A 26,593-nucleotide genomic window follows, 5' to 3' on the forward strand; every position below is an offset into this window, starting at 1 on the left:
TGCGACCCCATAGACGGCAGCCCACCAGGCTCCCCCGTCCCTGGGATTCACCAGGCAAGAACACTGGAGTGGCTTGCCATTTCCTTCTCCAATGCAAGAAAGTGAAAAGTGAAAGTGAAGTCGCTCAGGTTGTCTACTTGAAAGTTATACAGTCGTGTCCGACTCCTAGCGACCCCATGGACTGCAGTCTACCAGGCTCCTCCGTCCATGGGATTTTCCAGGCAAGAGTACTGGAGTGGGGTGCCATTGCCTTCTCCGAGTTGCTCAGTACTGGTCATGAAAGTTTGCGATCACCTTATGGCACACAGCTTCTGGAGGATCACTTATGCTCCTAACACTGGGATGTCTTTTCAATTTAAGTCTAGAATTTGCCCTCACCTGTCTGATACTACTTTAATTTTATTCTCAGTTCAGTCCCCCAAGGCATTTCCTCTCTGAATGTCCTTTTCTTAACAAAAAAAAATCACATAATCCAACTGCCTTCTACATGAGAAGAATCCTTACAGGATCCTGAACTTATTTGCACAACACCATCAATACATATAGAATAATATCTCCCATTAAGATAAAAATGCATTGATTTTAAATGAAATATATATTCTTAAATATGTCATGTAAACACAGTAAATTCCTATTTTCCTAGTTTAGAAAATGATGTGGGCATATATTAGATAGGACTGGTTACTTCAATGCCAGATAATATTTTAGAGTATCAGTCCTTAAGTTCCACTAAGGACTGAGTTATGATTAAAAACTGAATAGAAATAGATACGGCTAAGTAATTATTAGGAAGGGTTATGAAGATTATTTATAATTATAATCCTTACTGCATCTGTACTAAATTTTATCCTAAAAAGACATTTCAAAATTCTAATTGGACTGTCCATATAGGCTTTTCTGCAGCTGTCTAGAAGACTTACAGGGGGAAATCTTTCATTATTGCTCAAGAAATTAAATTTTCCTCTCTGGAATTAAATTTACTTTTGGGTTTGTAAACAGTTGCAATACTGGGGTATGAGATATTGCAATGGATATATAAAGTAGATTTTACATGTGTTACAAAATTTGCCAAGTACATATTGTTCCTACTTGTTTGCTTTGTACCCTGGTTCTAAGGAACATTTTAAAGTTAATTATAGGGTCATAAAGGTCTCTTTCCCTGCCCCCCCCAATATTTTAAAATCATTGTTACAATTATTACTTGGATCTTGTTAAAGTGGCAATGGATGGGAATTACCACCCAAAGAATCTCAATTGTATCCTTTGGGCATCACTGAATGTGAATGGCATCTATTATTTTATTTCTCTTCCACAGAGAAAATTTAAAAAGTCACACTGATGGGAAGGCTTGTGAATCCACTGAGAAGGTTAACTACGGTGGAGGATTAATCTGTACAGTGAGACATGAAGATATTGGTTACTGACAATAAGATGTCTTCAGTTAGTCAGATTGCAGTGTTCGGGGGCACAACAATGTATATGTACTGGTAGAATCATGAGTTGTTAAAAACTTTCCTACAAAAAATAAAGGAAGACCTGTATCATCAAGACAAAAGTACTTCAGGAATCTCTAACAAAGAAAGCTATAACCCACTGACTAGAAAAAAATATATTTACAAAATATAAAAAATGGGGCTAAAATTGTATCTCTACAGTGATTTAATCCCTACAGTGAAAACTTTAATAATATTATATTAAGCAAAAGTATAGTAGTTACTTTTACTTATTTAATATTTAGTCATACATTTCATTGAAAAAGCATTTAAGATGACTTATATATACATTATAGTAGGACAAAAGAGAAATAAGTGAAAAACAGTAGAGAAATAGCGCAGAGGCAGGAATAGGGTAAGATTAACACATAAGGATGACTCATATGTAAACCTGTGTAATTGCCAGATGATGGTCAAAAATTTGAGCTTTCTATTGACAAATACGGAGAAGGCAACACAGTTGATGATAATTCACTGCATCGAGGTGGTAAAAACAAATCAGTTGTGCAGAATAGTTGTTTTTAATAACTGCATCCTTAATGCAGGCTTATGGCACACTACTAAAAAGCAACCTGGGAGAAGTAAAATAGGTGGACATCAGTATAATGAATTTTAGGTGACCTGACAGTCAGGTGCTTAAGAGATAAAGTCATACACATCTAAAGGAATGGATGACCTATATATTCTTTAGAGAACCATATTTTTTGAAGACAATTGTATTATTATATTATTCAGACAACTACTTTAGAACTGTGGTATTGGATAAGACTCATGAGAGTCCCTTGAATTGCAAGGTGATCAAACCAGTCTATCCTAAAGGAAATCTGTCCTAATATTCATTGGAAAGGCTGATGCTGAAGCTGAAACTCCAATACTTTGGTTACCTGATGCAAAGAGCCGACTCACTGGAAAAGACCCTGATGCTGGGAAAGATTGAAGGCAGGAGGAGAAGGGGACAACAGAGAACGAGATGCTTGGATGGCATCACCGACTCAATGGACATGAGTTTGAGTAATCTCCGGGAGTTGGTGATAGACAGGGAGGCCTGGAGTGCTGCAGTCCATGGGGTCGCAAAGAGTCAGACTGAACTGATCAAAGGGGAATGAGATTGAAACACATGAATGGTCCAACAAAAAAAAAATTGCCCAAACTGGAAAGCATTTTTCTTCCTGATCGGTAACCAGTATAGTGCAGGCAAGAAAGAATACAAACATTAAATGCATTTTTCTATTTCGTTTTTGTAGGCTTTTCTTTCTTCATTCCCTCATTAAGTTCATCTTTTAAAGTCAGATAAAAACCTGCTGTAAGATCCACATTTCCTGGTTATGTTTCTAAAGATGGGCATTAAATACAGAAGTTTTGCATAGCAGTCGTGTCCCCAAATAAATGACGACCCATGCCACAGTGATCTGATATGGACACAGTCAATGGAATATAGAAAAGAACTATTACTGTCGTAGGTGAGCATGATACTTCTACAAAATCTGCATTTTCCTTTTTTATATCCATATTATTATTATTATTGTTAAAACAGCACCTTGAATGTGTCTTGAGTGTGGGAAGATCAGTATTTGTTCTCAGCTGACGAAAGATACCAATTTTCCATAAGCCACAAATACAAATGAACTTTAGATAGCCAATCAATAGGTCATTTCCTAAACATCAGGTTTCTGTGTAAGCATTCCAGATCCAATATTTTTAAAAAGAAGAATTTTTTCCCCTCCAACACAGCACAATAAGCTTTTTGTAGACTTTCACACAGAAAGCAACATTTTCAATTTTATATAACTCACATCTCTTCCTGCCACAAAAGAACAGCCAAAAAGATGAGGGACAGCATGGGTCTCAGTGAAACATGGGAACTGTAAAACTCTCGTTTCTTATCTTTAAAAGTGAAATAGAGAAAATGCTGAGACTCTGGGATGATGCAAGCCTAAGACACTGACATGTAGTATCTAACGTAATTATTAGAGAACATGTTTTGAAATTTTGGGAATAATCTTTGCCTGAATTTTAAACTTACATTTTTTATATGTAAGTCAGAACATTACATGTGCTTTATCACTGATAGTATTTTACACTTTATTTCAGAATTGCATTTGACCAAAATATAGCAGTTCAAGATTTATCACCAGAGAGGAAATACCTGATTTAGAAAAGTGAATCTTTTACAAACTAAAATTATAGTTGAAGAAAGCAGTTCCTGAAAAGAGAATTTCATTAGAAAGTGAGTTTCTTACGAAACTGAGACATAGCTCTGGGCTTGACGCTATTTTCTCATGGCACACAGTGCAGAAAACTGCCTCAGGGATGGTACAGTGCGTATTATATATTTAAAAAGAATATTATGTACTCAAACTTTAGAATAACCATTATGCTTGTTTTAGCCTTTACTCTTTTACTCTGTGCACTTCTGTGAACACACTCATATTTGTGTATACACATTATTTTTTCTCAATTATCTGGGTGGGTTACAAATGTCATACCCTTTAGAATATATTTCCTAACAATGAAGAAACCCTCTTATGTAAACTACAGTAATCAAATTCAGAAGAGTTTACACTTGTATGAGACTCTTTTATCTTCCCATTCGTATGCCGATTTTGCCAGCTATGCTTATGGCATTTTTACTTTCTAATACAAAGTCCAATCCAGGGGCTTCCCTTGTGGTCCAGTGCTTAAGATTCTGCACCTGCCATGCAGGGTTGCAGGTTCCACCCCTTGTCAGGGAACTAAGATCCCACAATACTGTGTGGCGTGGCCAAAAAATAAAACATTAAAAAAAAATTCAATCTAGGATCATAGAGGGAAACCTATTAAGATTTAGTAATTATTAATTCTTGTCTTCATACATTTTTGTAGATGTTTAAAAGATAACTTTATTTTGTATCTTTTACAAGGTGGTTTTATAAGGTAAAGAAGCTTGCCTGCAATGCAGGAGACCCAGGCTTGATCCCTGGGTGGGGAAGATCCCCTGGAGGAAGAAATGGCAACCCATTCCAGTATTCTGGCCTGGAGGATCCCATGGGCAAAGGACCCTGGCAGACTACAGTCCACGGGTCACAAAGAGTTGGACACAACTGAGCAACTGACACTTTCAAGGTTGAAACTTCAGAATGACAACACTAATTTTAACACTAAGATCTATGACATTTCTAGTGAACTATCTTAGTAACTAGTAAAACATAAGAAAATGATTAAAACATTCCAATTTAAGCTTACATATCTATCAGTAAATAACAGATATTCATTTGATTGTATTTTTAAAAGAAGTTTGCAATCCAGGAAAGAAGAAAACTCCTATCTCAATGCCTGCCTTCCTGTCATTTTCTTGTTAGACCTTGGAAGGTAATCTGAATTATAATTAAAATCAGTCAAATTCTCAACTTGCTGGAAGCTCCAGTAAAAGATCTGATGAAGAGGCGATTGAAAGCAGCGACAAAAGTGAAGTTTCTAAAATATTTGAGGCTTATATTTAACTATGATAATTTTCTGCCATACCCATTAGAGAATGCAGAATTAACTGCATACATTGTTGCTGATGGCTTAGAAATAGTTTACACAGCTGAACTGAGGGACTTAAAATTTTAAATCTATTTCTGACTAGTCTATCAATATGCATGAAATTCTGGATAAGCTGTTTAACTTTGATTTGTCTCAATTTATCTATTCCTAAAAGCAGAAAGAGTATTGTTTACCATATAGATATACTACTAGGATTTTATTAGGCAGTTAACCTAGTGAAGTCATAATATGAAATGCATTGAAGAAGCACAAGTATTATTATAAACAGGCATCATAAACAAAAAATTTGCTTAGGACAACACAGAAAGAACATAACGTTCAACCTATGGTTGCTACAGAGAAAAAGAAGAAAACACAGATAAGAAAAAGGAAAAAAATTAAAATCATTAATAATTCCACCATTCAGAAATAACCTGAAATCTATTTTTTCAGATGCTGTTTTCCCTATGCAAAACATACTTTTTTTGTTTACAAAAATGCAATATTTAATAACAGATAAATTAACCACAGTTCGATGCAATTACATTTAAAAATACTATACTGAAAATTCTTGTTCTGATCATCAGGTAACCCTTCCACTGGTAGCAATAATCAACTCTGGATAAAACATGACATACAAGTATTTGATGGCTCTGGAAAGCAACCAGAGCAGGTATAAACTGGAGATTAAATTCTTCAAAGCAGGGATCTGCACTGGGTGGCTCTTAACTTGAGAGAATTCTCCTTTCTACACAGTGCCAGGTGGCTAGAATCCAAGCAAAAGACTGTAATTACTGGCTCAAAGTGTCAAGAAGATGGAATTCTAGGATGCCAGAACAGCTGGAAACTAGGAAGGAAAATTCCTGAAAAAAGTAGCCAACCACAGAGGGGGAAAGTTCCAAATATGTATAAATTCCTTTCAAGTTTTTAGATGAATTTTGAACAATGTTTGCATGAAGACTCCAACGAATCAGAAGAAGGCTATGGACGGAAAGCTGAAACAGCTGAGCAGAGATTTAAGCAGCTGTCCACCACGGGAGAGACAGTTTAGAGTTTGAATCCTATCAAATTATAGAGGCTGGATAAATACTGTGGGCTTTTCCATTGAAACCCAGAAGGATTATTCCTTAGGAGTAAAGGTGACATCCCATGTCTAAGGGTTCATTCTAAAAATAAGGGCAAAATTCACCATAACAAAGTACAAAACCAAGTCTGAATAAGTTCAGGGTCATCCACCATCCATCCATAATTTACATGCCCACTACAAAAAAAGCCAAAAGAATAAGACAGAATCCCAAGAGACAACAATTCATCATCCACAATATCTAACATGTAATAAAAACTTACTAGGTACACAAAGAAATAGGAAGATGTGAACCAAAGAAAGAGAAAAAAGGAAAACAGTAGAAACAGAAAGATGATCTGGACATCAGAATCAGCAAACTAAGACTAAAAATACATCCAAGAAGTTAGGTGGCACAGTGGTAAAGAATCTGCCTGCCAACGCAGGAGACGCAAGAGACATGGGTTTGATCCCTGGGTTGGGAAGATTCCCTGGAGTAGGAAATGGCAACTCCAGTATTCTTGCCTAGAGAATCCCATGGGGAGAGGACCCTGGTAGGCTACAGTCCATGGGGTTGCAAAGAGTTAGACACGATTGAGTGACTAAGTGCATGCGTGCACGAACGCGCACGCGCACACACACACACACACACACACGGACTTAAAGAGATGGATGAATTAAGTGAAAGATAACAGTGTTTTAGCAGACAAACTGAAACCTTAAAAAAGGACCAAGTGGAAAAACTAGAACTGTAAATTATAATATCTGAAAGGAAAATTCACTGGATATACTTAATTGAAGCAGAAGAAAGCTCCAGTAAACTTGAAAACTGACCAAGTGGAATCAACAGAGCTAAAAAAAAATAGAAAGAAGACTGGGAAAAATATGAACACAGCTTAAGTGACTTGTAAGACAATATAAAACCATTTAATTTATATGTAATTGGAGTCCCAGAGAAGAAAAAAGAGAATAGGGCAGCAAAAATAAGTAATATCCATGAACCCCCCAAGTTTTGTAAAAACACCAACTTATGTATCAAAGTCAAGGAAATGCTGAACAGGGTAAATGCAAAGGATATCACATTAGGCGCATCATAGTAAGATCACTAAAATCCATAGACAAAGAAAAAACCTGAAAGTAGCCAGGGGAAAAGGGACATAATACATACGGTTGAACAGTGACACAGATGATAGCCACCTTCTCATCAGAAACAATGGGGGCAAGACGACAATAACATAATTACTAAAAACAAACTAACAAGGGGAAAAGAACACCCTCACCAACCCAGAATTCGTCTTCCAATCAAAACATGCCTGGTAAAAATTAAGGTGAAATAAATGGATACACAAATTTTGATAATATTCATAAAATGAATCAGATCAGATCAGATCAGTCGCTCAGTCATGTCCGACTCTTTGCGACCCCATGAATCGCAGCACGCCAGGCCTCCCTGTCCATCACCAACTCCCGGAGTTCACCCAGACTCACGTCCATCGAGTCAGTGATGCCATCCAGACATCTCATCCTCTGTTGTCCCTTTCTCCTCCTGCCCCCAATCCCTCCCAGCATCAGAGTCTTTTCCAATGAGTCAACTTAGTAATTAAAAAGAATGAACCAGTGATACATGTAACAACTTGGAGGAATCTCAAAAAGAATACATTAGGTGAAAAAAGTCAAACACAAAAGAATAGATGCCCTATATGCCATTTATATGAGGTTTTTTGTTTTTTGTTTTTTTTTTTTTTAGTCCCTCAGTCATGTCTCATTGTTTCTGATTCCATGGACTTTAGCCTGCTAGGCTCCTCTGTCCATGGAATTCTCCAGGCAAGAATACTGGAGTGGGTAGCCATGCCCTTCTCCAAGGGATCGTCTAGACCCAGGTTTTGAATCCAGGTTTCTTGCATTGCAGGCAGATTCTTTACCATCTGAGCCACAAGGGAAGCCCATATGAAATTTGGAACAGGTTAAAAAGAATCTATGGAAATATAAATTAAAATGGGCATCCCAATGCAGGAGACACAAGAGACATGGGTTTGATCCCTGGGCTGGGAAGACCCCCTGGAGTAGGAAATGGCACTGCACTCCAGTATTCTTGCCTGAAAAATTCCTTGGACAGAGGAGCCTGGTGGGCTACAGTAAATGGGGTCACAAAGAGTCAGACACAACTGAACACATACTAGCAACTGAGCTAATTCGTCTGTATCAGTTCTGTTCTTCTACAGTCCTAAATGATTTAAAGTTTAGGACAAGAATATGTCTATAATAATTACATGGTGTTTGTAACTACCTCAAATAGATAAACTCATGTAATAAATTGTAGAGACCTCAGTCAAGTGTTACTGCTAACAAGATTACAGAATCACCTTATCTGCCTTAGGATGGCAACATTTTAATTACATATTCTTGGTGACTCTTTAAGCATGGAACTTATCATATCAACAGGGTGTTGGGTTCAACATCTACAGGAAACAGTTCTGGTCTTTATGAACTTGTCGATGATAAAGACAGAGTAAGAGCACTTTATCATTAAAAGATTTGCAAAGCTTCCAGAGAATGTTAAAAATTATAGTCCCAAAAGGACAGTTCAGTAAAAATTCACCAACCCTTTTTATTACATAGACTACTAATATGAGTCATTACATCCCAAGGCAGCAGAACTAATGGGCATATAATAATAATTTAAACTCTATGCCACTTTAACAAAATACATGACAATGAAGTAACAAAAACAGGCAATGCACATTATGTTTTCCAAGGAGAAAAAGAGACAAAACAGTATTTTTTATTCGAGTTGATCCTAAAGTATTTGACGTTCAAATGAATTTGGGTACCAAGCTATTCTTACTCAAAAGAAGTTTTAAATGACTCAAGTAATTGAGGATCTTGGTCTGACAGAGCTAAATGAATTAACATTCTTTATTCTCCTCTTGGTTTTAGAAGAGAAAGAAATAGTTCTGTCATTGGCTTTTCCTCCAAGTTGAAATGTTTACTCCATTAGATTAAAATCACTGACTTAACACTTGTTTTTAATAATCAAGGTAATACTTCTCAGTAATACAGAATAGATCCAACCGTCTACTAGGGTATAGTTTCTCACTTGAAAAAATGATCTGAATTTCTGTTATCTTTTGTTATAGCCCCAACTGTGGTCAAAGTTAAGAAAACATTACATAGAAAAATCTTTAGGAAATTGGTCAAACTCATTTAGGAAAATTATCAGATCAACTGTGCATTTACAACTTTACATGTTTTATGGTGAAGATGGTACTCCACATCTTTTGGTACAAACTGGCATTATGATTATTGCATTTACTAATTAACAACACTCAATCTTCCTAAAAGTTCATTCCATGGACCTCTGGCTTTGTGGGACATCAACAGGGCTGCTGATTTAAGGTTCTGTTAAAAGTTTTGGAAGGCTCCTTACAGCAGCTTTTCTCAGAGGGATTAATGTGCCCTGTGACACAGACAAGGAGGATTTCAGGGTGTACCATCTCCCAAACATATCTGACCAATGTGCTTCTCTGGGCAGAGTTGCGTGGATTTTATTTCACAGAACACACTTTGGAATACTTTGGTCTAGAGGAAATACAGATATGAACTAGAGTTGTAGCAGGGTGAAAAAAAGAGAATAAAAGAAAGAGCAAATATTGCTTAAGTCACTTATGTTAGTGCTAGTTTCCTTAAATGTAAAAATGCTATTTGCCAGCTGTAATCCTGAGCAAGTTCTTTAATTCCTCTTTCTTTTTTAATCCGTAAAAATGGGATTAAATAACAACAATACATTCACTGCAGTTGGTGATGAGAACTTAGGTTCATGTACATAAAATGCAAGGACAACGCCCGGCACATGATGCTCCTTGAAAAATAAGACTGACTGTTATGTGACTTACATGAACTGGGCTTCCCTCGTGGCTCAGCTGGTAAAGAATCCGCCTGCAAGGCGGGAAACCGGGGTTCAATCCTTGGGTTGGGAAGATCCACTGGAGAAGGGAAAGGCTGCCCACTCCAGTATTCTGGCCTGGAGAATTTCACGGACTGTATAGTCCATGGGGTCGCAAAGAGTCGGACACGACTGAGCGACTTTCACTTCACATGAACTGGATGCTTTTTTAAAAATTTTATTTTTAATTGGAGGAGAATTGCTATACAGCATAGTGATGGTTCCTGCCATACATCAACATGCATCAACCACAGGCATATACATGCCCCCTCTCTCTCCAACCTCCTTAAACCTAGGTTGTCACAGAAAAACGGCTTTGGGTTCCCTGCACCATACAGCAATTTTCCACTGGCTATCTATTTCACCTGGTAATATACATGTTCCAGCACTACTCTCTCAAGGCTTCCCATCCTCTCCCTCTCCCACTGGGACCAAAAGTCTTTCTTTCTGTCTTAAAGAAAAAGACATTCATTCTAGCCCATTCTCATACTTTCACAAAGTTTATTTGCAACTGAACGATTCTAAGATCTGCTCATAATAAGCCTGCTTACCTTTATTGAACTCAGCATTTAGATTTGATGAAGAAACCTGTCAACCACGGGAGCATCTTGGCACTACTGGTTCCATAGAAAAATGCCATTTTTTGGTATAGCGCTTGATAACTTCTGGTTTATCTTCATCTGCATTATCAGATTCTGTCCTTATAACAATCTGGTGGGCTTAGTAATAGAGAAGTCAACATTCCTAACTCACAGAAATGAAAACTGAGGCCCAGAGAGGTAATATTATGAACTGCCCACAGTCACAAGACTAGCAAGTGGGCAGTGTCTGGACTCAAACTTGTGTTTCTGACTTTAGTGTCAGTATGCTGAGTATCTGAATGAATGAGTGACTCCGATTTTACATTTTAAAATAATTCAGTTTAGTTCAGTAAACATGGAGTGAGTTGCTCCTATAGGCTATATACACTGTGCTAAGTGTGAGGATGAATAAACTAGACATGTTGGTCTTTGTCCTTGAAAAGCTTATCATTTAGTTGTATTCAGAAAAATTAAAAAACAAAACAAAACAAAACACAGGGAGGAAAAAAGAAAATTGGTGATTCTGAGTAGTTTTCTATGTAATGACCTTGAATGCTTCTTGGCATCTACTTCCCCAGAGGCCACTGGAAGAGAGTTTATGGTGACCCTAGAAAGGGCTTTGTGTAAGAGAGAAAAGCTGGAGAGCTTCCCCTGTGATGAAGCTTGTGGTCCTCTCTATGCCTCTTCACAGCCACTAGTATTCTACCACGGTAATGGAGAATGCTGAGGAAGCATTTGCTATGGTTTCTATAACTCCAGCTTGAAATACCTTCCTTTCTTTGTGCCTATTCTTCCTTCCACAACAGATCACAGAAATGCATTTTGTACTTTAGGACGCTTAGTTGCGAGACAATCACACAGAAATGTATTTCTCCTCTCTTTGATGTCTTTATGTTTCTATTACATTATCCTCGTTCCTTTTGGCACGCTCAGGCTTCCCGAACTTTATTCCTTATCTTAGCTATACATTGATTCTTAATCAATCTTTTACCTGTTTGCTTATAGAATTATTTGAACACACCCTCGGCATAAGAACTCTCCATTTTCTTTTTTTTTTTAAATCAAATCCCTCCTTGATAACTGCAAAGCTTTTATCATCATCACTTTGCTGTTTGGAAACTTTCCTTTCAAAAATCATTGATTAGTTTTCTAACTGAACGTGAGATCCACTTTTTCTGTTCTAGCTTTCTGTTGCTAAAAGACACCGTTGATTACTTTCTCACTGACCTGTTAGCCGTAGCTTCAGACTCAATCCTATTATCTCTCTGACTCCTTCCTCTTGTGTCTGCTTCCTCCCATAAAATATCTATTTGTAGTGTTCTGGAGAACATAACGGCCTTGCAGATACAACCCCTGGGTGAAATGTCTAATTCTAACATTCCAGCTTTATGGTTCTGTGTGGATCACCTTGCTGAGCCTCGGTTTGTTCACATATAAAATGCAGATAATCATAATACCTATTTCACAGCATTGTTCTTGATGGCTCTATGAGATGTTATATGTGAAAGCATTTTATACATTTTAAAGCAAGATCCAAACAGAAATATTATCTGCCAGTTTCAGATGAGATATTTGTGTTCTTTACTCTCTAGATACATTCCCTCTAAGAGCTTACTTTTCAGTTATATTATCATTTGCATATAAATGACTATGTATATATATATAAGTGGAGACTGGCTTGAGCCAATTTATAGGACAGATTTACAGTTAGAATATATTAGCAATGGAAAACTTAATGCTTTGCCTCATATCCATCCGTTTCCCTCACTTTTCTGACTATGTTCAGTGACTCTATCATTCTGAGTGTTTGAGTCTTTAAATCTGGTATCCTCTTCAAATATTCTCGACTTGATATCTATAGTGGACACTTGAGATTGTTTTTTTTGCTGCCCAGCATCTGGTTCTTCTTCCACGCCTTAGGGAAAACCAAAGTGTGTAAGTAGTGAGGGGTATAGGTGGGAAGTGTCACCTTTTTCAACCAGTTACCAGAGTACGAGGGAAGGTGCAGGAAATGTGGTTGGACAAGTGTATTTTCATCACTTCTGGAGAAAACAACTCAGTCAGTGATGTCACACTACTCTGCGGTCCAAAGAGAATGGGGCGTCCCAGTGTTGGCACTAATGGTAAAGAACCCTCTTGCCAATGCAGGAGACATAAGAGATGTGGGTTCAATCCCAGGCTCGGGAAGATCCCTTAGAGGAGGGCATAGCAAGCCACCCCAGTATTCTTGCCTGGACAATCTCATGGACAATGGAGCCTGCCGCACTACAGTCCACGGGCCGCAGAGCCGGACATGACTGAAACGACTTAGCACGCCCGCCCAAAGACAACGTGTTAATAGTTTAATGAAGGGCAGTAGCAGCGGCAGGACTGGGCAGGCTCGAAGTGTGAAAAAAAGTTAGCTAAAGGAGCATCTCTGCTCCTTTATTTCCTGCCCAGTCACTCCCAATCTTCTACCCTGTTAAATGTATATCACAACACTTAGTAACATCTGAAATAGTACTTATTTTTTCTTTATTTACTAGCTTGTTTTTTGGCTTTTACATTAACTGCCATCTGCCTCAAGTGATACACAAGCTCCTTCAAGGCAGAGGCTTTGCTGTGTGTCCTGCTCTATCCATCTCAGCGCCTAGAACAGTGTCGGGCCCCCTCAGAAGTGCAACCAGCATCTGCTGATTGAATGACTGACTGGTGGAGTCTTCTGAATAGTGGGAGTTCAGTAATGGTGAATTAAAAAAAGTGAGATACAGCTATTTTCTGAGCTAAGTACTTAACTTCAAATGTTTTCTTTTCCAGAGAAAGAAATATACTATTATGAAAAAATAAAAGAATAAAAAATTCTTTAAATGCTTTTTGAAAAATGTAGATGCAAAGTTCCAAATACTAAAAATGACAAGATAATGCAGGTTTTGCTTCTAACCTGCTGATAAGCCTGTTAGTCTCAGTAACCCAATCATTCCAGTAAAATGACCATAAAAAATATGATTGTTAAAAGCTTCTGAAAGTATAAGAAACATAATTTTCACTGTGTGTTGGGTTAAAAACGGAATTCAATACCACTTTATAGCTTCTGTGTTAACAGGGTTCTCACTAAAAAGAGCTATTTCTATTCCACAGAAATAATTTTAAGGACTCATGTACAATTCACATTTGTTTTGCAAAGTACAGTAAAGAGAAGAAATAAGACACTGTTCACTATTTTGATTTTCAACGTATTTTCACATTTAAATAGAAACAAACACAAACAGAACACTCTACACATTTTTCTTTTGTTTCCCACCCAGAAAGAAAGACCAAAACTATCTGTAATACTATATAGCAGATTCTTTGAAATTCGTTCAGGGAGGCAGCTTTAGGCCCCTGTATAATCACTTATATGGTAGAAAAAAATCTTTCCGTTCGGGAGAGTCCTGTCTCAGTGAAGCTCCGCAGGGCTCTATGTAAGGTCAGGGACCATGCAGGCATGTTTTCGGTTTTGTACACCATCCCCTCTCCCAGCCAGGGGTTAGCTGCTGACTATCTGCATACGTCATGCCTCAGTAAGTGTGAACTGCGAATACGGAAGATGCGCTTCTGTGAAAGGTGTGACTTCCATATGTCAGAGAGAAGACTGAGAATTTGATACAGGAGTAAGTTAACACTCTCCAATATCTGTAGATCTGAGATAAGATAAATGGAATATTGATACCATAGCAACTGTGGCCTTTCTCAGATCACAGTTAATAGTACCAATTCCCAACCAATTTGTATCCTTCTGCACTTGTTGGGAGGCTGCTACAGTCCTCTGAAAGAATGTGCTAGAAGTGGGAAGACAGGGACATAGTTATTGTGGGCAAGATCAATGTTGCATTGAGCTACTAAACATCTACAAAGAAAGCTGGAGAGTAAGTTCCCTTGGGCCTTCCTGCTTATCTTCTAGAGGTGTCATATTTGATTTTCCATGACATGTCTTATATTTTGTCGGCAATCGATAGAAAATAGTGTAATACAAATGAAAATGATGATTACTTCACAGTACAGAGATGTTAAATTGAAAAAAAAAGTTAGTACCTTGTAGCCTAAGTACAATGTTGTCTTGAAAAAACAGGCTGAAGGATAATAACCTTAAAAGAGCTCCAAACATTTGTAGTCCAAACATTTTCTAAGTGCCTTGTATACACTGGACACATGGGCAGTGGGCGTATAAAGAAAAACAAGACACAGGGTTTATCCTTGAGATTACAGTTCCAATGACCCCTTGAAAGGAATCTAAGACATACTTGCCTTATTCCAAACTGTACTTTATGATAAATGGTATTAAAATGAAATTTAAATGTTATATGAGAATATTTGGATACATCAATTCTGCCTATAATGCAAATGACATAGCATTACGAATTTCCCAATTGAACTGATAGACTATTTCTACTATACTGTACCTCTAGAAAAGTAAACTAATACAGAGACTTTTCTGCTAAAAACAACAGTAATTACATTTGCTACATAATGTGCCCTATTTTCTTTAAAACAATGTTTCTAATTTTTCACCGAGTTTTATTAAATAAATGGCTATTATCTATACTAGGATAGTATGAGACTCCAGTCTATTCTCTGTGAAGGCTGAATGACTTTCTATCCAATTTTCAGTTATGCTTCCTCATGTTTCTAACAGAGTACCAACTGTACTATAGCTTGTCTGCATTTGTTTTAGTCAGGAACACAGAAATGATCACCCAGACTCCCATCACTGCTTTTACCTTTGGATTCTCCAATGTTCAACTCCCGTCAAAAATGTGTGTGAGACAAATGCTACTATCCAATTTCCAGATCTTTCCATCTTTGGTTATAGTAAAGTTACAGTAAGTCACAGTAAAAATTAATGTTATCTCCTATCGAAATCTCATCATTGAGCCATGATTTAATGTTACCTTAGTTTTATTTTTATTGTATTGTATTTCTTTTCTGCTCTCCCTGCTTATAGGCTTTGATTGATCATCAATAAAAAAAGTTAACAATATCAAAAAAAGAAACTAAGAAAATAATCTCATTTATAATTGCATCAGAAAAGGATAAAATACTTGGCAGTAAATTTAACAAGAAGGTAAAAGATTTATACATTTAAAACTGTAGACAGTGATGAAAGAAAGTGAAGAATACACAAATAAATGGAAAGATATTCTGCACTCATAGACTGGAAGAATTAATATTGCTAAAATGTCCATACCACTCAGAGCAATCTATGAATTCAATGAAATCCCTACCAAAATTTCAATGGCACTTTTCACAGAAACAGAACAAACAATCCTAAAATGTGTGCAGAACCACAAAAGACTCTGAATAGGCAAAGCAATCCTAAGAAAGAAGAACAAAGTTGGAGCCATCTTACTTCCTGATTTAGAAATATATTGCAAACATACAGAAATCAAAGGAGTATGATATTAGCATAATAACGGAAAAATAAATCAGCAGAAGAGAGACCCCAGAAACAAATCCATGCACATACAATAAAAATTTCTTTTTGACAGAGGAGCCAAGAATACACAGTGGGTAAAGGACAATCTCTTCAATAAATGGGTTGGGAAACTGAACGGACACAGGAAATGAATGAGACCGGGCCTCTGTTTTACACTATACTCAAAAATTAGTTCAAATGGATTAAGCACTTGCGTGTAAGACCTAAAACTGCAAGAAAACATAGCGGGTAAGCTCCTCGACACTGGTCTTGGCAGTGATTTTTTTGGCTTGATACCAGAAGTGAAAGTAACAAAAGCAATCAACAAGGGGGACTAACTACATCAAACTAAAAAGCATCTTCACAGCAAAGGAAACCATCAACAAAATGAAAAAGCAACCTATGAAATGGGAGAAAATGTTTGCAAGTCACATATCTCATAAAGGGTTAACATTCAAAATACATAAAGAACTCATAAAACTCAAAAAAACCCAAAAATGAAAAAAAATCTTATTAAAAATGGGCAGAGGAACATAAGACATTTTCCCAAAGTAGACAGATACATGAAAAGGTACTCAATATATAATCAAGGAGATGCAAATCAAACCCACAATGAGATACCATCTCCACACCTGTCAGAACAGCCATTTCACATAGGTCTAAAAATCCAAACATAGCCAAAGGAAAGGAAAACAGCGTACTGAAGATCATCTGCACTTCCGAGAATACTGCAGCATTGCTCACAATAACCAAGACATGGAAATAACCTGTGTCCATTAAAGAATGAAGGAAGGAGATGTGGTACTTACATTGGAATACTATTTCAGCCATGAGAGAAGGAAATCCTACCATCTGTGACAACAGGGATGGACCTTTAGGGCACTATGCTAACTGAAATGAGCCAGACAGGGAAAGACAAATACTGCCTGGTATCACTTACATGTGGAATCTAAAAAAGTCACCTCATAAAAACAGAGAAGAAAAGCGCTTGCCAGGGGCTGGGGGATAGAAGAAATAGAGAGAGGTTGGGAAAAGGGTACAGACTTTTAGGATGAGTAGGTAGGATGTATTAATATAACATGGTGACTGTAATAGCTGATAACACTGAGTGGTGTAATTGACATTTGCCAAGAGAGTATAACAAGTACTCTCATAAAGGAAGAGAAAAAAGATATTTATGGTGATGGATATGTTAATTAATTAGGTAGGAGGAATTCTTTCACTGCTGCTGCTAAGTCGCTTCAGTCGTGTCCGACTCTGTGCGACCCCGTAGACGGCAGCCCACCAGGCTCCCCCGTCCCTGGGATTCTCCAGGCAAGAACACTGGAGTGGGTTGCCATTTCCTTCTCCAGTGCATGACAGTGAAAAGTGAAAGTGAAGTTGCTCAGTCGTGTCCAACTCTTAGTGACCCCATGGACTGCAGCCCTTCAGGCTCCTCCGTCCGTGGGATTTTCCAGGCAAGAGTACTGGAGTGGGGTGCCATCGCCTTCTCCGATTCTTTCACTATGTATATGTAAATTAAATCATCACATTGTACACCTTAAATATCTTACAATTTGATTTGTCAATTATACCTTAATAAAGCAAAAAAACTGAAATGCTAACTATTTTTGTATAATATTTTCACAGAGTATGTGGCCTATGATGTTAGTCAGTGCTCCTTGGATAAGAATCCATGTAATTTCATTTTATTTTAATTTCAACCAACATTTTTTTCCCCATGAGTGAGGATGTGATGGTTAACAAGACAGATGTGCTCAATGACTTCTAGGAGTATACAGTATAATATGGAAGTAGACACCAAACAAGTAACTTTACAAATAATTGCTTGTTTACAAATAAACACTATGTGATGATTTCTTTGGTATTTATTACAAGGTAAATACCTTTTCAGATGGCTATTCAGATGTATGCTTTTGCTTTTCAAGTGAGGAAGATATAGTTACTATTTCCTTTTTTGACTTGACTAGAGGAAAATTTCTTGATAAATTAAAAAAGCTTCTGAACTTATACAAACCTTTATTTTAACTGTTAAGTCAATGTGTCTTATTTCCTGCAAGGTGACCAAGGAAATAGAGAGGGACAGAGTATGGGGAGGGGACTAAGCTACAAGTCATACACAGAAATAATCACGTCTTATTTAAGTTTTATTCTCAGAATTGTTCTATATATCCACTGTTCTATAAATTAGTATAAAATTATTTTAGAAGTTTCAACTTGGAGTTGTCTCTAAAATCTGTGATGCCAGCAATAAAAAAAAAAGGGGATATTAATTGCCTTTAGCCCCATGACAGAAATAAGGGATTGATTAAATTTTTATGGAAGTACCATAGTACAATTTATGTTAAAAAAGCAGAATTTCATAATCTTTTGAAACTCTGCAATACTTTAATGGTACTTCTAATAGTGCCTACCATTTGGAAGGATTCCACAGTTTGGCTCCTATAAAGGGGTTTTTGACAGCAAATGTGCAGGAACCAGAATCTCTACTAAAACTTGAATCTGAGCCACTTAGACATCATGATGTTGCCCAAATGTGAAGTGGTTTCCATTGGCAATACCATAATGTCTTCTCACTGAAGCAAGAAGCTTGAGTTTGGGGGATATTTAGCTACCAAAAGAAGCAGACATTATCTAAGTCTTGATCAGAGAGAAAAAAAAAATTGAAAAAGACTTCCTGGCATTCATTCACTGGAAAATGAAGACATGAAGAAGCCAAATAAAGTTAACAGCTCTAAAGAGAGGCTAGAAATTGTAGTGCTCTGGAGTCCTCATCGTCACTGCCATGCTCACGGATGCCAATAAACACTTACTAAGCTCTCACTGTGTGCGAAGTACAATGGCAGGGGCTTCAGTTGTGAAGGTCTTGAAGGTCATGGACTTTATATTATGCCTCCGCTTAACTTCTAAAGCTTGGCATGGGGCTTCTGAAGACAGCAGATATTCAGTAAATATGTATGAATTTTATGAATGAGACGGCAAGGGGCTTATGGTCCAACGGGGAGATAAAACAGAGGCAACTTCCTTGCAAGCAGAGGTTTTAACCCCTTTATACTGAACCTACTTAGCACAGTGTGTAGCACATGACAGGTATCAGAAAATGGCCAATTAATCAATAACGTGCAAATAATTTTATAGAAAACATCGATTGAGCACTTATGCTTTAGATGCATTGCTACACTGAATTCTCTACGTTGGAGGCACTGTTACTGTCTCCATCTTAGAGATGACACAGCTGAAGTTTATGGAGGTTAACTAACTTACTTAGTTACTCAGATAGTAACTTGCAGAGGCAGGATTTGAGCCAAGGAAGCCTGACTGCATTTCACCCTCTTCACTATCCACATGCAAAAAAGAGAAACGTTATGCACATGCAAAATATTTATGCACACGCCAGAAAGAGAAACGTTATTATAAGGTGGCATATGTTAAAGGCCTGCTGAATGGCAGAGGTCATAAGTCCTCTAACTTTAGAGTAAGAAGTGGTTGCTGAGGTCTGGGCAGGAGGGACAGCTTCATGAAGAAAGGGTAAATTGAAATGGGTTTTGAAAGAAGGATACGCAAGAGGTTAAGAGAACAAAAAAATGGATAGAAATGCTAATAAGGTATTTGGAGGTCAGAGTTAGATCTTTTGGATAGCATGAAACAGCTCATATAGGATGGTAGTAGCAAGCCTAACCGGAGATTCAGCAGGAACAAGAGAGCAAAGAACTGAAGAATTTGGATTTCATTCTTTACACACAAGGGGAGCCAACAAAGTTGTTTTTTTTTTTTTTTTTCATAGAGAAAGAGGTGTGAAAAGCTGCTTTTTAGGAAGCTGTGCAGGATATGATAAAGGGCGAGATTTTAGGAACCACACAACCAGTTAGGTGGAGGTGAAGAAGACCTGGACTACGGCAGCAGAAGTCGGAATGCCGAAGAAATGACAGATAAAAGAAAGAACCAGCCAACATGACTGACTCGAGGATTAAGAGAGGGGTGAGTCGGTATCTGTGTGACAGATACTGATAATATCACTGTCAGAAATGCGGACATTTAGGAAGGAAGGAAGCTGGTTTTTGGAAGATGACTCAACTTCTGATTTGAAACACTTGATTCCTATAGGTTTGAGGCACTTATTTCTCAAACAACAAACATTTGGGTGTTGTTATGAGCCAGAAACTGGGCAGGTACAAGACAGAACAGTGAGCAAGAAAGATATGGTCCCTGTTTTCACACACTAGAGTTTATGTGAGAGGAGAGGCACTGAATAAGGAATTACACTAACGATGCTTGAGTTTTAGTATGATAATGATTAAATGCAGAGTATCAGGAGAGCACATCCTAGGAGCACATACACGGTCTAGTCTGGGACCTCCCTGAGGAAGCGACATTTAAGCAATAGGTCTTTAGTAGTCTGGTGTTCCATCTGAAGAAAGCTTATATACCAGAGGTGCCAATCATAACATGTGCTCATCAACCACCCCTTTCAGTGAAACTGCATTACTTATAGACCTGTTTCCAGGGCCAGCAGGGGCCATCTTTTCTATCACATGACCTTGTGCCTCCTGTCTCCAGCTGGCTGAGCCAGGGATGGACACTGATGCAGCCAACTCAGAGGACCACCATCTCTGATCTGAAGCAAAGAGATGAAAAAAAATTTTTTTGTTCTTTTTTCTGAAGAATTTAAATGGAAGAAACAAAGAGACTGTTGGAGGACTGCAGCTGAAGTGAGAACTAGAGAGACCTAAAGACCATGCATTTGCCAAGGTTCTCAGCGGGCAGGGAGAGTAAGCTCCTTTGTCCATGAGACTCTCCAGACAAGAGTGGGTTGCCATTTCCTTCTCCAGGGGATCTTCCTGACCCAGGGCTCGAACCTGGGTCTCCTGAGTTGGTAGGAGGATTATTTACCACTGAGCCACCAGGGAAACCCCAAGTAAGAGGAAGAAGTTAGTCAATACATAGTGAACAGAAGAATTAAGAGAGAAATGAGACTCATCTAGGGAAAATGTGTCCTGGGAGACAATGGGCAAGAGTGGCTGTTTCACACAGCAATATTAATTGTCAATGACTTTCCGATCACAAGACAATGATTGCCCTCACAATCACCCCTGCTGGATTCATTTCACATTACAGCAACATTATAAAGTCTAAATAGCTTAAACTAAATTTTCAGTATAGAGTTCAGTTCTTACATGTTTCCTATAAAAATCTTCTTTAGGAGACAAATTATAAATTCAATCCAAATGAGCTGAGCGGGTCTCTACTGCTTGTAGACAAAAGGGCTTAAATTGAAACACACTATATCCCCTCATGGATAAACTAAAAAGGAGATGCTGTATTGAGTTCAGCTACCAGGGTAAATAAATTAGTATATAGAAAAACAAATCTGTTCACTACCTTTAAATGTCTTTAATTGTCATAATTATAGCATGCCTTTCTCAACACAGATGCATATGATATATTCTTAGGAAAATTGCCACAACTGTTGATACTTACACTCAAGTGTTATATTTACATGCTGGATACCATATACATGAAATATATTTATACACACCTAACTAATGTCCTTGAATGCATGAGTGCTCGACTGCTCAGTCATCTGCAACTCTTTGCGACGCTATACACTGTAGCCCACCAGGCTCCTCTGACCATGGGATTTTTCCAGGCAAGAATACTGGAGGAGGTTGTCATTTCCTCCTCCAGCGCATCTTCCCCACCCAGGGATTGAACCCGCGCCTCCCGTGTCTCCTGCATTGGCAAGCAGATGCTTCTTACCGCGGCACCATCTGGGAATCCCAACTAATGTCCTTAGTAGACATCAATTATACAACTGCGCAAACAAAAGCATGTGACTTCCTCGTAATTCTGCATGTGTTACAGGAACACTGAGAGTGCATCACTGGGTAGAGAGACGGGATTAAGCAAGACTGCTCTCGACAACTTCACCTTCGAATCTCACCCACAGCTGTCTTCTTACTGTGTCAGCCAACGTCTGTATTCCTCAGCTGAGCTTTCCCTAGGCCCTCTCCTGGTTGGAACCATACTATGGACAACCATAGTCAATCAAGTGATAGAATGGTTAGATTATCTGGACCAAACAGTTTATGCAGGCTCAAAATATGAACTTTTTGATACAGTTATTATTTAGGGCTGAGGAAGGTACCTGAGGGCTTCCCTGATAAAGAATCTGCCAGCAATGCAGAAGACCAGGGTTCCATCCCTGGGTCAGGAAGATGCCCTGAAGAGGGCCTGGCAACCCACTCCAGTGTTCTTGCCTGGAGAATCCCGGGGACGGGGGAGCCTGGTGAGCTACACCCATGGGGTCACAAAGAGTTGGACATGACTGCAGCGACTTAGCATGCAGGCATGCAAGGTAGCTAGTGGTGCCCATTCCTGAAAAGAAATTTAGAAGTTTCCTCTTGTTTTACGTTTTCCAGTTAGGCTAAACTCAGTGAATTACTTCAGCCAAGGAGGAGATAAGAAAAAAAAAAATAGGAGAAAATGAGTAAAGTGATTTTAGTAGGTCAGGGGAAGAAAGAAGTAGGTTGAATATATACACACCCGTCCCCCTCCTGCTCCATGCCAAGGAGGCTGTGGGAAGGGCTGGTCAGGGAAACACTGGTCCGAGGGCATTTGCGACGACAGAGCAGGGCTGCCTCCTGCCAGACCACAGCGCAGCTTCAGCAGGGGGAGCGGACGGGAGGGAAAGTTTAGGCTTTGGGGACAATACACTGCGCTTAACCACGAGAATGCGCACTAAATAAACAGCGGGCTGCTTTCCCACCGCAATAGCAAAAGCTGCACTGGGAAACCATACCTTTTTGCCCAAGTGAAAGAAATTTGTTTCTGGACATAATGTCTTCACCAGCGAAGAAATCGTTTTGAAAGAAATGAAGGAAGATTTAAAAATACTAACTGTATTATTTAAAACACTAAATTTTACTGTAATAAGAGGAAAGTCTACCGAAGGGTTCATGAATCAAGAGTTCTGATAAATATCAGTTCAGTAAGGTAGGTGTTATATTCTCTTGGTTTCTAACGTGCTTTAAAAAAAGTACATGGATCATAATGTGAAAATATATACACATAATATGAATTACACAAATAAATAAAGTGGCAGAAATAGATACACCAGGTATATCCTTATGACACATATTATAAAACCTTCACAATAAAAGTAGACTGAAGGCATTATATCATTGTGGGATTTATTAATACTTTTCTTAATGGACTGTATGTATACAGAGATTTACCTTATAAATTCAGATTTGCTTACCTCTTTTAGTAATGTGGATAATAATGAGTGCATGTTAAGTAATTTTACTTTAAAGAAAACCAACTGAGTCACAGGTAACAGTTATATAAAGTAGATTTATATAACTATCTGATTTCTGCATAGTGTCTATAAGCCACTATACATACCCCACACAGCAATTTACATCTACTTTGATTAATAGGGTACCTTACAGAGATATTATCTATAGTTCCCAACGAACCTGGACAACAACCAAGCTTGAAAAAACAACAACGCTAGTAGAAGCGAGTGAAAGAGATACACTGGAGCTGAAGCACTGATGGCAGAAACAGAAAGATACCAGTTCGAACTTCGAGAAAACAGAAAGCACTTCTCAGTAGTTAAAACACGAGCTGACAGAACAAACCCGGGACAGGTACACGGTATCGTATACAGAAGCATTTCCTGTGTTAGCATTTATTTTACATGGAAAACCGCAAATAAATAATGATACGAGATCACAGCATGTCTGATAATCTGTGGCAACAATTGTAGCCACGGGAGAAACCTGCCCGTCCTGAGCCCTGACCCACAGAGGCTTTATCTGCCTGTGTACTCTCCACAGGCCAAGCCTGTAAAGGCCAAACGATAATTTACACATGAATCAACTTTCTTTGCAGCATGGGCACCAGAGACATTTCTTTTCTCTATTACTGAGAGAAAGGCAGCCAGGTCTAAGCTTGTCTCACTAGAAATCATACAAGGGAAACAGTGATTTGCAGGAAAATGGTAGATCAGCAAAGGGAAGCTGTTCTGAATGCATGATAACAATGGTAGCCACAAAGGACTAGATGAATATTTAGTTTGAAAACAGCGCCGACAGTCACCATTGAGTCTTTATCCTATTCCAAACAGGCAGTGTCATACAAACTGCAACAGAGATACAATCCTGATAGGAGATGACACAAGATACCTGGGTGGGTATCTTAAAAGACTTCGGTCTTCATTTGAATACATGTAGACTCATAGATCCTCTGCATCCAGATCTTATTCGGGGTACGTGCAGTCATTTCTCACGAATGACATATGGAGGGCATATTGCCCACTTTGATAATTAGAAATAAATCAGTCAAGATGATTAAAAAAAAATCTTGTTCATGAAAAACTGGATACACATTTCATACTATGAAACTTGTAAAGGAAAAAATATGCAGACAGTGTTTTTTTCTCTAACCCAAACCCCTTAGTGCTTAGGTCAACTTTTAGAAATTCATAAAACTATCACCACGTTGCTATAGCCTTTCTTACAGGGACATGTACTGAATACTACTTGTTCTGGCTCATTTAATAGAGGAATGGAGATTTATTATTAAATCCGTGTTAATAGGCCATTCCAAAGAAGATTATGTAAGCTTCTAACAAATGACAGGTACTAACTAAATCAATAAAATTCATTTTTATTCCCTTGTTACCACTTCTACAGTTCTGTGCTTGCCATATTCCGTCTGTTTCCTGGAATGCTTACCTTCCTACTCAACAATGCATATACCTGACTTTCTTCAAATTTGGTTCAGAGCTGTCAGTTTAGGAGTTTTTAACTTAAGGCTCCAGTCATGGTGTGGTGGTTAGATACAGGAGACCATCAGTAAATGCTGCTAACCACGTATATGGATTATCAATGGACAATAGACCAAAAATCTTAAAAAAAACTTTATTCATGAGCTGTAAATACAAGAAATGTGGTATAATTTGTGTTTCATAAAAGGAAAGTTGGAATTTTTAGCCTTTTAGAGTCCAGAAATGTGTCTGTAAACTTCATACTGCAATCCATGCTCTGAGACAACATCCAACATAGTTATTCCATTGTTATATCAGTTCCTGGTCATGAGCTGTTTCCATAAAACTGGCAGTGAACAGGTTTTTGACATTATTTCTTTCTTTTTTTCTTTTGCAATGTTAGTTTTTAAACCCTTTCAACTGCTTTCCTTTCCTCTCTTCTCCTTCTGTATTCCTCCCTTTAGGTTGAAGCTCTATTTTGCCCTCTCTCTCTTCTCGATAACCTGTTCATTTCCCTACCTTCTGACTGTTTAGCACTTCTTGAAGTAAACGTTAGAATTTTCTTTAAACTGAAAGCTTGTAATGGATAAGAAATATACCTACCATTTCTATATACCTAGAATCTCCTATAGTGCCTGAGGTAGTGCTAGTTATTCAGCATACTCCTGAGAACTCTCAACAAACTATGTATAGACGGAATGTATTCCAACATAATAAGCACATATGACAAGCCCACATCTAACATCATACTCAATGGTGAAATGTTGAAACTTTTTCTTCTAAGATCAGAAACAAGACAAGGGTTTTCATTCTTGCCACTTGTACTCAACAGAGTATTAGAAGTCCCATTTAGAGCTATTGGGCAAGGAAAAGAAACAAAAGATCTCCAACCTGGAAAGGAAGAAGCAAAACTGTCCTTATTTTCATATGATATGATGCTATATATGTGTGTGCTAAGTCACGTCAGTCGTGTCCAACTCTTTGTGACTCTGTGGGCTGTAGCCCGCCAGGCTCCTCTGTTCATGGGATTCTCTAGGCAAGAATACTGGAGTGGGTTGTCATGCCCTCCTCGATTCCACACCCAGGGATCAAATTTAGGTCTCTTATATCACTTGCATTACCACTAGGGCCATCTGGAAAGTCCCTTCGAATATATTACATACATATAATAATCAAAATAGTACTGTGTTGGCATAAAAAGAGATAGCTCAGCGCAACAGAGTCCAGAAATAAACCCATGTATACATACGGTCAATTAATTTTTGAAAGAAGGAGTGAAGAATATACAATAAGGGAAATATCTTTTCAGTAATGCTGTTGGGAAAACTGGAAACCATCATGTGGATGAGATATCTGTATTTTCATGTACACTGCAGCATTACTCGCAATAGCTAAGGCATAGGAACCACCTAAGTGCCCATCAACACGGATATACACACACAATGACGTATTATTCAGCCTTAAAAGAAGGAAACTGTCATCTGTGACAACATGGATGAACCTGGAAGACATTATGCTGTGTGAAACAGACCAGGCAGAGGAAGACAAATACTGCAAGGTATCACTTATATGTTGAGTCTTAAAAAAAACAAACGTTGAGTTGCCAGGGGCTAGGGGATGGTGGGGGATAGAGGGAAAGGCTGGTAAAAGGGTACCAAAAAAGAAAAAAGATATTCTTGAGTGATGCTAACAACTTAGGACTCTTAACAACACATTTCTGTAAGTAAAGCCATAATTTAGTTATTGGTATTCATTGACTTATTGAGTCAATTTATAAGTAAACTCATAAAATACTTGCACACATA

At 38.1% G+C, this 26,593-nt stretch overlaps 1 protein-coding gene across 3 annotated transcripts in view; it reads right to left on the minus strand.

The window, feature by feature from the left end:
* The window catches only part of ARB2A (ARB2 cotranscriptional regulator A), a 418,957-nt gene that overhangs the window by 18,163 nt on the left and 374,201 nt on the right, over positions 1 to 26,593 (minus strand). The window lies entirely within an intron of this gene.

Source organism: Bubalus kerabau, chromosome 1, assembly GCF_029407905.1.
Source record: "Bubalus kerabau isolate K-KA32 ecotype Philippines breed swamp buffalo chromosome 1, PCC_UOA_SB_1v2, whole genome shotgun sequence".
Lineage (NCBI taxonomy): Eukaryota > Metazoa > Chordata > Mammalia > Artiodactyla > Bovidae > Bubalus > Bubalus kerabau.